This window comes from Fulmarus glacialis, unplaced genomic scaffold, assembly GCF_000690835.1.
Source record: "Fulmarus glacialis isolate BGI_N327 unplaced genomic scaffold, ASM69083v1 scaffold5750, whole genome shotgun sequence".
Lineage (NCBI taxonomy): Eukaryota > Metazoa > Chordata > Aves > Procellariiformes > Procellariidae > Fulmarus > Fulmarus glacialis.
In genome coordinates, this window is record NW_009188226.1 from 44,663 (window position 1) to 54,436 (window position 9,774).

General features: G+C 46.8%; 1 protein-coding gene across 1 annotated transcript in view; it reads left to right on the forward strand.

Annotated features, from left to right (window-relative positions):
* The window catches only part of SOBP (sine oculis binding protein homolog (Drosophila)), a gene marked incomplete at its 5' end in the record, with an annotated part of 52,652 nt that extends 43,604 nt beyond the window's left edge, over positions 1 to 9,048 (forward strand). The window contains one exon of the mRNA XM_009577756.1: positions 7,302 to 9,048. The remainder of the gene's footprint in view (positions 1 to 7,301) is intronic.
* Positions 9,049 to 9,774: the final 726 nt, after the last annotated feature.

Sequence of the window (9,774 nt, forward strand, 5' to 3'; positions counted from 1 at the left end):
GGGTCCAACGCATGCCGCTGGGTGGCCAGCAGTGCTAGGGATAAGGGAGTTGCCCTAAGGTGCCTGGCACTGCACCGAGGTCTATGCCAGGTCTCACCCGCTTGTTCCTTATGTGTTCTGGGTGGGTTTTTCCTCTTCCTTCCCCCACAGTATAATCTACCTGACGTTTTGGCCACCTGAGCATGCTCCCTTGGCTTTGGATGAGTCTGTATCTGCTCTTGCTTAGGCTGAAATGAACCAGGATAGGAGCTGTGAAAACCAGGGAGAAACCCCATGAGGACGGTGGCAGGCATGCAGCCCTGGATGGTTACGGATGGAGGGATTGTTCGTGGGAAAATGGGAAGATGTTGATTGCTTCCTGATATGGGATGCTGAAGCTTTTCACTAAAAAGATTCAATGCTGCTGCTGAAAAAAATCGTTATTGTTGTTGTTGTTGTTATTGTAATTGTTATTATTTTGTGGCCCACAACAGTATTTCAGATGAAAAAGCCAGGCCCAGGCATAATGCAGGTGAGGGGGAGGACTGTCACAGGGAGGTTCGGGCTGTTGCTCAGCAAGACCCCCATCCTCACCATTCGTCCTCCTCCACACCGCTACCCACAGTTAATATGCCTTTTTCTGGCTATTTATCTGGTTTTACTGGAGAGATCAGCTTGGGTAAGAAAATTGAGAAGCACCTCAGAATAGCCAAAAGCTTAGTGGTTTGGGCCCACAGGAGGCTGCTGAAATTCAAGTTGAAGTTTCTATTCTGATTCAGACAAAATCGGAGGCTTAAAGAAGGGTTATCACATCACAGTGGTTGCCTGTTTTCAGGAAAGGAGAGTAGAAACTGTCTGGATTTGGTTTTCCTTCTGTTTGAGTTTTTATGTTTTGTTTTTATGTTTTTGGGTTTGTTTTTTTTTTGCAAAAAGATCCTTGCAAAGTCTCAGCTTTATCCCAGCGCAGAATGGGAGAATTAGTTGAAAATTTGGCTGTTTTTTTTAAAAGGAAAATCGTATCTTCTGCCACATCTGCATATGAAGCATCGGTGGGGCAAAGCAAACTGTTTACAGGTCTGCCAAATACACTGGTGCTGCACTAACTGGAGGGCAATGGGCTGCCTTGCTGTTGTGGAGATATACCCAGTTACCCCAATGTAAAGCAGGATTGGGCCCAGGCAGGCTCCGTGATGTGCCGTAGGGGCCACAGCCAGAGGCAGCTGAGATTACAAGTCCAGAGCCACGGTGGCATTTTCCTCTTTGCATGACTTGCATACGTACCTCAAAATGCCCCCAAATGTAAACCAGAGACTCCCCTGTCAGTGAAAACCTGGAGAAAGATGGTGCCCTGGGGCTGGGCAGGAGGGCCTGGCTGACATGGGTTTTGCCTTTAGTTCAGATTGAAAGTGAAGGGGAGTTTCATGAACTCACCTAGCAATTGTTCTATAAAAGGTTAAACCATGAGAAACTTCTTTGAAATGGTGAAAAATTATACGAAGAGAATATTTAGAGAGGTTCTGGGGAGATGATTGCTACTTTGAAAAGTAGAAGGTGGTATAGGTGGAAGGAAGGATGACAACGGCAGAGGCACCTGACAGCAGCACCGATGCTGAAATCTGGGGAACTGAGCACAAATGTTCATCTTGGCCCACCAAGACTGGTCTCCTCTGCCTCCCTCCACAGCTGGTGGATAGAGAGGCCTTTCCCAGATGTGTTTCAGAGCACCTAACGCAGTGCCTGCTCTGGAACACCCCTGGGCATGGGAAGGAGAATGAGGACACTGGTCCTCCGGGGTTGAAGTTTGTGAGCCCCTGCCCCTCCTCTCCCTGTACCACAAGGAGAGGAAAGGAGAAAGCAGTGCGGTTCGGTGGGGAGCTGCTTTCACAAAAAGCTTGACAGTGATGGGAACATGACAAAATGGACATTTAAAATGCTGTGGCATGGTGGCAGCTCTTTTGCCCAGGAGAATCCAAAACTGAAGGGGAGAGGAGGTGCCGTGTCCCCTGGGTGTGTGCAGAGCAAGTTGCACGGTGAAGTTGCATTGCTGCTTGGTGGTACAGGGGAGGATTTATAGCAGCCCAGGCCATTCTCCCCAAGTACGTGGCTGCTCTCTGCTGAATTTAGGGAATCCTATTTCCACTGGCTATGAAGAAGAGCTGCATGCTTACCCAGGCCAAGACTGTACTCCTATTTTGGGGGGAGCACTGTTTTTTTGTGTATAAGGGAGGGAAGAAACTACTTTTCCCTTTGTCTTATGCTGTATCCCTACCGTGGAGCCTGGGGCTGGAACAAAGCAGTCAAGGTCAGACTCTGCTGCTAGATAGCTGGGTTTTGAACAATTGTCACCAAATTTGAGTGGGGTAGAGGGCTTCATTTCTGTCTCATTTCTCTTCATTGAACTGACTGCCTGGTAAATACAGGAGTGCGGCGCCCACATCTTCTTGGTGACTCTCAGAGTCTCTTCCACAGTGATGATTCCTTTGTTCCCTCTTTTTAAGAGGTGATTTTCCCTTGGGCCATGCAGGAGCGCAAAGGAGAGCCTGGAACTGTATTTCCTCCATTTCCTTGCTACATAACAAGGGCATGGTGACATACATCCCTGTTCCTAACTTCACTAGCTAGTTTCAGGGTTCAATTTAACATATGCTGAATGAGTTTAGTGAGAGACAGTACTAAATGTACCAGCAAGGGGCCGAACGTAGATGTAAACTGGTAAAATTTCCCCGAAGGCTTTTCTAGGAATAGATGCAGGGAAGCAGGAGTCAGCAGACAACAGACCTTCTGCTTTCCAGTTCATGTTTCTTCCTCAAGGTCCTTCCCTGACTACAAGGCGACCGGATACAATTGCAAGCATGGCCTCTGGTGCATCCCTGCAACAATTCACAGAGTTGGGGGTGACTAAGCTGTCCCTACCACTTCGTCTGCCTAGGCATAAAAGGAGGGCAAATCCCAAGCCTCTTCCCCAATGCATTCCTTGAAGTCACAATGTCTGCTCAGATTACAGCTCATGTTTCAGTAGGTGGGAGAGCCTGAGTTGCATATCTGACCCAAAGTTGAGAAGGATCCATAGCTTACAAGACCAGAGCAGAAGGAAAACACCACCTTCAAAATCAAGGGATGGTGCTTAAGGACCTTGCTTGTAAACCCATTGGTGCTCAAGGCTTCCGCTGACTCTTGCAATGTGGCATCCCTTCAGTTAGCTCATGGAAAGATAAAACATCAAGTATTCAAAGGGGAAGGTTTTAATGAAGAAGCTTGAACTGTTTTAAGAATTGCTAAAAAAAAAAAAAAAAAAAAAAAAAAAATCACAGAACTATTACAAGTAACAGATGATTCCAGAGTGTTTCCAGGGCTGAGCTTGCTCCCATGCTGACTTTAGCTGCACTCTTGTGGTTTATCTTCAGAGCTGTTTCCCTGAGAAAATAATTGCAGTGCCTTTACTCTAGGGCCATGCATGTCCCAGATGAACTAGGCCTCTTTTAGCACATCAGCATTCATTGTCCGGGTGAATTAAGTGCTGTGCTAAATGGTGGAAACTCTGCCATGCCAGCCCACATCAACGGTTGCCTCAGCCCTCCCCACCCAGTCTCTAATTTTTTTCTGAACAATAAGATGTGAATCTGGAGACAGAGATGTTCAATGGAGTGCAGAATGAGGGGGAAGCAACCATGGAAAAACTGTGTGTGTCTGCGTGCATGCGTGTGTCCAAAGCCATGTCAATGACATGGCCCTTCTGAGGAGGTAGGACATGACCGGGGAGGGCACTGGGTAGAAGCAGCTATTTCTGGTGGCTGTCACTGCCAGCAGGAGCATGCTGCTAGTGTGGCAACACTGGGCTCGTGGGGCAGCGCTGGGAGCGGGCACGCAGGAATCGGTGCTTGGGTATGGGGGAGCAGGGGAAGGAAATGCCCCTGCAGCTGAGCTACCCGGCTCCTCAGCATGGAGGCATGGAGGGGGAGTGGGGTGAGGAGCACTTCTAGCAATTGGCTCTACCAAGCAGGGCCAAGCTTCCCACCACACCAGTGCCGGGGGCTGCGCAGGATGAAGGGCTGTAGGTCTGCAGCAGCAGAGCTCTGGAAAGAGCTGGCTAGCTGCAGAAAGGGAGGAGGGAAGCTTGCTGGGGAGGCTTTGCCCTAGTTGCCAAACTGTCCTGCCAAGCTCTAACTCTGTGTTGTTTTGAGCAAGGATTTAAATCCTCACGTGTCAGGGCATAAACCAAAGGGGAAGCGCTGCATTGGTGCAGCCTGTTTCATAGCTGCCCATTGCTCAGGTTACGATGCCCACAGAGGGCATCAGTGCAGCTCTCACCTACTGTTCAGAGGAGCACTGTGTCGCTATCTGAGCCTGCATAGGTGAAGTCATCCAAGTCATCTGGCTGAGCTGAGTTATTCTCCTTTTGCCCCCCTGCATTGACAGTGGGGCAGAAATGAGCCTTCCTATTTGTTCTCTTTCTGTCATGTTTTCCATGCTGCCTCCTGGGGTTGAAACTACAGCCCGCCTCTGACTTCTAGGTGGTCTTCCATCCCAGGATCAGTCCAGACCGGCTTAGCTTTGGAAAGCAGGCAGAACCCAGTGTGCTCACCTCAGTGCAACTCGCATAAGCTCAACTCCAAGGCTTTATGCTTACAAAAATTCTTCTTTTGTGGCTGACACAATTTTTCTATCTGACCAGCAGTATTTGATGTGTGTTGAGGGCAAGTTCAGCTGGGGTGAAGAGCATATGTCGCTCCCCTAAAAAGTAATTTGTTTTGGGGGGGAGATATAAATAGCTGACTTTATTGTGCTGGTCATGCACACTGGTGTTGGCACAAGGTGTATAACGTCTAACTGTGAAGTGGTGATGACTAGTGTGTTCTCATTTTTTCATAAAACTTCGCATGCTATGCCTGATATGGATTTTTATTCTGTCACTTGATCGCTACAAAGATGCATTCATCAAACGCAGTGACTGCCATATGAGCCAATCAACAGGGAAGGTCCTTCTCTCCAATCTGCACAGTCTGTTACACTGAGTCTATCTGCAGTAGGGGAAAATAGACAGGACTTACAAAGCTAGTTGACTGCTCCAGGCAGAAAGCATCGAGAGCTAGGGAACTTCTTTATGCCCTCCCAGATCATTTATCCAGATCACTTATCAGTCTGTGCTATGCCATGCCATTTGAGACTGATTAGTGAGGGATGGAAATTCATTTCCGTTGATGTATGGAAAGAGAGGAGTAGGCAAAATACCTGAAGTGCAGAGCGAGGTTTCATACAGACGTTACAGTTTATTTTCTCTGCTTCCCTTTTTAGTTAATCTCAGAGCAAGATTTCAAGACAAAAAGTGACAGAGAGCAGTTGTGTACTCTATGGGGAGTACTTAGTAGGTGGATACATCCCAGTTCTCAGTCTAGTTCTTGTCCACAGCTTTCTGTATGCACAAAGCTGCTCATCCTGCTGGGCACATTGCCTGAAAGCCTAAATATTACTCCTTAACCTACATATAGTGGTCTCCGTGCTCTAGGAGCTGGTCAACATATTCAATGTGTCTTCCAGTCTCTGCTTTGAGAAGGGTGGAGGTTTGGCACGGGGATACAAGCACAGTGACGAGAGGGACTGCAGAGGAGCCAGTGTGAAGGGGAGATCGTGGAGCAGACTGAGAAAGAAAATGTGACCCAGCACCAAAATTAAGGCCAGTAAGTACTTCAGAATTTCAGTCCAAATCTTCAGGGGAGAGCAGATCCCATCCAAGGAGACAGAGTCCAAAGCACAGTGCGCAGAGAGAGAGGACAGTCCCTGCTAGGCAGTCTACATGGTCAACTGACAAGGGAAGCCTGAAGCACATGAGGCCACGATGTATCACCCAGCAGCCCCTAGATAAACTAAGGCACCAGGAGCTTATAACCACTGAGGTGTTGTTAGTTGCATTAGATTGATTAGAAGGTGATTTGGGTTTTCAGAATCACGATTCCAAAGATTTTCATGACCTTGGCCTTCACCACTGGCAAAGCTCACCTTATTTTAGGGGAGCTATCATGTAGCTTCATGAAGGCCTCAAATCAATAAAGCTGTGTTTGCTCCAGTGGTGTTCACCCAGTCAAAGCACTGGTGGGCTTCAGAAGGTGTTGTCTGAATAAGTCCTGTGGGATGCATTCCTTCTGTGTCCTAAAAAATGACAAAAGAAAGAAAACAAAAGCAGTCAGTACGTCTGGTACTGAAAAATGGACCTGGAAATGAGGACCAGGATAGAAAAAGGGAGCAACTGGTAAGTTAAATTCTTTGCCTAATTCTGTGATCAGCTCTAGCAGGATCTGGAGGGTTTTGTTCCCATCTCATACATGGTCCGTGGAAATGTATACATTCAACACTGGAAATATCAGATCTTGGTAGCAGTTTACCTCAGTGAGAGTAATGCCTAGTTCTACTTTGGGTCCTAAAATGCCTTTATTTGAATTCTGTTTGTCGTGCTAGGCAGTGTCAGTCACGATGCTCTGCTGGTTGTGACCCCCTGGTGCTGTAGCCGCTATGGTGGTGGTACAAGACTGGTTGCAGACCATCCCAAGAGAGGACCAAGGAGGTTGTGGGGAACTCCAGCCCGATCTCCCTCATTGCAGCTCGGTTTTGCTGTGTTGAGCATACATCTCTCCTTTGTATGACTACGGATTTGGGGAAGGTCCAAGAGGGGCATCTTCAGTCTGCATGCATAGCACGGATAGTACCTACAGAGTTAGCTCTGTTAGTGGGAGATGCGTATTTACATGAGAGTGGAGCTGTCTCCGGGTACCGTCTCAGTTTCTCTGTGAGACTGATGAGCCCTGTGGAGCTGCACACGAGCCTGTGCAGTGAAGTGTTCCTGGGGAGCCCTGGCATGTGCGGTGTCCTATCACCATCCTAGGTGCTGGGGGGTCCTGGTCCAAATGCTTCTCCTTCTCTGACTCCACTTTCCCACCTGTGCCGTGCAGACAGTGGTACATCCCAGCTCTGTAAAGCACACTGAGATCAAGGGGTGAAGGGTACTGTATAATTGCAAAGTATCATTATTCACCCGTGCTCTTGTAGGATGAAAGGCGCTCTATGAAACCCAGAGAATGAACTATTATTATATCAGTTTCCAGCTTTCTATCACAGGAATTCCTCCATCTTCCTTTCCAGCAACCTCAGGGGCTGCGTGTACCGACAGCCCTTGCGGCATGAGGGGCAGCCGAGGCCGAAGCAGTGGGCTTGTGTCTTTGCCTGGCTGCCCGCCCAGCGTGAGGCTGCATGCAAGCTCAGGCGGTGCCCAGCCCGCCTGCGATGAGTCTCCCGCCGCTCGCCCTGACCACCTCTGCTTGTCTGCTTTGCAGGAACGCTCGCCGACAGGGTACCTTGCATGGAGAAAGGGAGCAGAGCAAACCACGTCACTCCACCGAATGACACCAGCTGGTCCGCTCACCACCCCCTCTGGCTGAGAGTCCAGCAAAGAAAGCAGCTTCCAGCAAAGAAAGCAGCTTCCTGTCACGAAGCCCCACCGAGGAAGCCTCGGTCCCACGGGTGCCTTTGACCCAGAAGACAGCACATCATGGACCCACACAGTGTGCTCAGAAAAACTCTTCTCCTCCAAGGAACTTTTTCCTCTTGGTTTCTTGCTGGGGGGGATTTTTCGCCCTGGTTTCAAAAACCACACGGACCAACATAGGTACTTTTCCCTCTCTGACTTCAAAGTTCAGATATTTGAGACTGGACAATGATACGGATTTTTTTTTTTTTTTAAATTTTTTTTTTTCCTTCGAAAAACTGCTGTGGTTTTGCTGCTACACTAAGAATCGTGATTTGCGTTGTATGGTTTTGGACCTATTCAAGTTTTGATGGGGGAAAGGGGTAATACTGGAGTAGCAACGCTTCAGAGTCATCTCTGTCCTACCCATGATGCACTTTTAAATGAAGAGTTAGAATATTTTATTGGCTAATATACTTTCCTTGTTATTTTTACAAAGGCCACCTTTATCCTTTCTAATGCCATATTTTCAGTGTTACACTTTTATGGCTTTTAATTTTTGATTTGACAGATGTAAGAAGCAGCATGAATAGTTTATACTGTGGTTTTTCAGAGACTGAATGCCAAGAGAACTCAGTAAATGTTTATTCTTCTCAGCTTTCTCTTTAAATTCCCCTAAATAGCGCCCCATTTGGGAACAGAGCAAGAGTGTTGAACTAAAGACCAAAATTCCCTCAAGGTGTAAAATAATCTGAGGGGAATATTTGCTGGGCGTCACGAAAGACTTGGATGAAATTTCAACCCTGATGGTTTTCAGTGATCCAGGAAGGCAGTGAGACAATCTCTCCATATGCATAGCCCTTTCATGATAATTAGAATGGTATGGACAAACCAATGAAAACAAGGGTAAAGTGAGAAAGATCCCCCATGATTCTGTTTCACTGTTTGCTTTCTCCTGTCATGGTTAAGAGAAATGTGCAATTCGATCCTCAATCAGTGGGTGGAGGATAACAGGGTAGAATTTACTTGTGTGCACTTGTACAGTTGTAGCCAAGAGTCCAAAAGTACACTAGAGCATGTTATACTGGCACTGAATTGGTAAGAGAGTCGTGGAGTATCCCATTCTGACAAATACGAAAAAAAAAGAAAAAAAGAAAAAAAAAACAAAAAACCCCCACAAAAACCCCACAAAAAAATCAAAAACAAACGAAAAAAAAACCTTAAAAAAATTTCAGATCACCTTGTGATTCAGTGTAACTGTTTACTAACTCGAATAAAGCAATTGTTCACTCTCGAGTGTTCAGAGTACACCTTTTCTATAAGGCTGCTGCAGGGAAATGAGGAGCAGTTTGCAGGAGCAGTGTCTCTGAAAGTGTCAGCGGTGTTGGGAGCAAGGTAGCAGAGTCAGTTGAACCAGAGCCTTGTAGTGATGGTGCACTATGAGCACTATGTATATACTGTATTTCTATATTTTCCTTTGTACAGATTCACTTAAGTCAAGCTACTGTTTTACAGGTGCTCCTTATTTATTAGAGCTGTGAAAGCTTGGAAGACACACCGGGCGAGTAAGCTCGCTTTTTAAAAAAAAAAAAAAAAATCAACAAAAAAAAAACCAAAAAAGGGGGAAATCCAACAACTCCTGAGTCTAGGGAGAGAGCTCAAAGAGATACTGATGAAACATCTTCAAGAGAGCAAGAATCTGCAGCACCCTCAGTGTGCTCTGCTTTCCTTTTGGGCTTGCAACACTTTTCTCTCTCCCTGACTGGTGTCAGATTTATTAAAACAAAATAAATCTCCAAGAAAAAAAAAATGCACTTAAATGTGCTGTTGTTTTTTTTTTTTTTTTTCCTTTTTGTGCATGTGGTTATTCATTCCTCTACGTGCCTGGTCACAGATCAAACAAAACTCAGTCTTAAGTCTCGGCAAAATATGTGTAAGTGTTCTTGGAGGCTGTATCTATGTCTCTTCCATTTTCGCTCCTCCCCCCATCACCACTCCGTTTCTGCAGGTTCAAGGCATGGGGGAAAAAAACGCCTACAGTTAGCACAGTGCAGAGATAGGTCCTGATCTTAGAGAAGAGCCCCAGATGGATGCACTGGCTGCAGCTTCATTCATTCCAAGGGGATCCGTGCAAACACAGTTTGCTCATGCTGCATTTGGAGCTGTGTACCGAGCGTGTTCTGCCTGTCGTTTTGTAAGGACAGGGTTTTTCTATGCATGAACTCCACCTGAAATCAAGCCTAGGTTCTTCAAAGCACCAAACTCCTCCCAAATGCCCCCAAAACTCTGCAACAGCAACATATTTGCAGGCCCTGAGCTACCTCACGCAACAGCGTTTGCTT